Raw genomic sequence first — 2,253 nt, forward strand, 5'->3', positions numbered from 1 at the left:
TGACTCAAAGTTAATGAAGCAGGGGGTGGGGGAAAGGGTGTTAAAGGCAGAAGAAATGGGAGGCACAAAGGTCCTGGGGCAGGTGGGACAGGGGTCCTGTGATTAGAGGGACAGGGGCCCTGGGGCAGGGGGGACAGGGATCCTAGGATTAGAGGTCAGAAGCTCGCAGAAGGAGCTGGCTCTGCTGCACACAGAAGACAGGTTTGCTGAGTAGGAGGCCAACCGGAGGCTGGGAGGCCTCTTATGTGGGACTTGCCCTTGAGTCAGGAGCCAGGGGGACGGTGGCCTCTCTAGCGGACAGGCCTTCTGCACTGGTCTGGGGAGGATTTGGGCTCCAGGTTTCTGGTGAACAGCTGAGGTCTGATTTACAGAGGCCAGGAGCCACCTGCCTTGCACCTGACACACGTGTGCAGGTCTCGGACTGGACACCCCCATGCATGGCTGTGACCCCCATGGAGGGCATCCTGGCCATCACCCCAGGCTTGGCCCTGCCTCCAGGAGCAGCCTTCAGAAAGGTTTCCCCAGCGGGTGAGAGTCTGGCCTGGCAGTGGCCCCAGGGGAACTGGGCTCTGAGGAAGTCAGAGGGAAAGAACAGCTGGGAACAGGCGGCTGAAACTAGGGAATTATTGGGAATCTATGTGAAGGCTGGAGGTGCTTCCAGGACATTTCCACACTGCTTCCTCCGAGGGATGGTCTCAGGGCCGGGTCCCGGCCATCCCCTCAGTCACAGGCATTGAGCCCACACCCTCCTCTTCCCACCGCCCCCTCTTCCCAACCCTCCTCTTCCCACACCCTCCTCTTCAAATTACTCTACAAACTTAGGCCTTTTGTGGGATCTGTCTGGACTGCCCGTGAATAACACGCTAGCGGAATCCTGCCCACGGTAAGGAACGTGCATTGACTTTGGCACGAGGCCCAGGGACTGTGCCTTCCCTGCAACCGTTCTCTGGCCCTGATGCTGCAGTCGGGGCACAGAAAGCTTGTCCCAGCCAGCACGTGTCAGGGTACAGGGTCAGCCTCAGGATGGCACAGACGGCGGGGGCACTGAGTCACCAGGGAGAACGTGGCCAGCGGCTGACTCTGGGAGTCACCGGGGAGAACGTGGCCAGCGGCCGACTCTGGGAGGCCACCACACAATGGCGACGTCACGGACACCTCTAGGGGATTCCTGCCAAAAATGCATCATCAGAACCTGCCACGTCGGCACATCGACAAACCCACAGGGAGGGACGTCCACAAAACTGAAGGCCTGCACGCCTCAAAAATGCCAAGGCCACGACACACAAAGAAAGGCCGGGAGTGTCCAGTCGGCCAGACCGAGGGGCAGCAGAATGCAGTGTGGACTAGATCCGGAGGGGAAGAAACCACAGCCGGAGGAACCGGACCAGATGGCAGCAAACGCAAACGTGGCTGTGCTGGTGACGCACGATGGGCCGCTGCTGTGGTTTCGGGGTCTGCACTGTGGGAAACACTCAGAAGCATTGATACCATTTAGCAAAGCACGGGCAGGGCCGGGCGCGGTGGCTCACGCCTGTAATCTCAGCACCTTGGGAGGCCAGGAGGGGCGGATCACGAGGTCAGGAGATCAAGACCATCCTGGCTAACACGGTGAAACCCCGTCTCTACTAAAAATATAAAAAATTAGCCGGGCGTAGTGGTGGGCGCCTGTAGTCCCAGCTACTCGGGAGGCTGAGGCAGGAGAATGGCGTGAAACCAGGAGGCGGAGCTTGCAGTGAGCCGAGATTGTGCCACTGCATCCCAGCCTGGGTGAAAGAGCAAGGCTCCGTCTCAAAAAAAAAAAAAAAGAAAAGCATGGGCAGGACCCGCGGAGGGAGAAGGAATGAATGTGACTGGGGAATGAGGCCACATGTGGGTCTGGGTCAAGTGTGTGTGGAAAGTACTTGTTCTACTCATGCAACTTCTATAAACTCAAAATTATATCGAAATAAAAAAGCTTCCAAAAGAAATTCCAGACGGTCCCAAGCCTGCTTCTGGGATGTCTTGGACGAGGGCACCTTGACTTTGGGACCCTGCGTGGGGCGTTCCCTGGAGCAGCTCAGGCCCCACCTTCTGGCAGGTTCCACCCCACCCTGGTGACCCCGGACACGGAGAGTGTGGCTGCTTTGATGCGAGGTTCCGACACAAACTCTCCAACACCTGGTGAGCACCCCTAGTAACACGGAGACTGAGAAGCCTGGAGTGCACAGGGTGGGGAAGGGTGAGCCCTGGGCCAGGCACGGGAAGAGAGCAGAG

The sequence above is a fragment of the Colobus angolensis genome, unplaced genomic scaffold (assembly GCF_000951035.1).
Source record: "Colobus angolensis palliatus isolate OR3802 unplaced genomic scaffold, Cang.pa_1.0 Scaffold13, whole genome shotgun sequence".
Lineage (NCBI taxonomy): Eukaryota > Metazoa > Chordata > Mammalia > Primates > Cercopithecidae > Colobus > Colobus angolensis.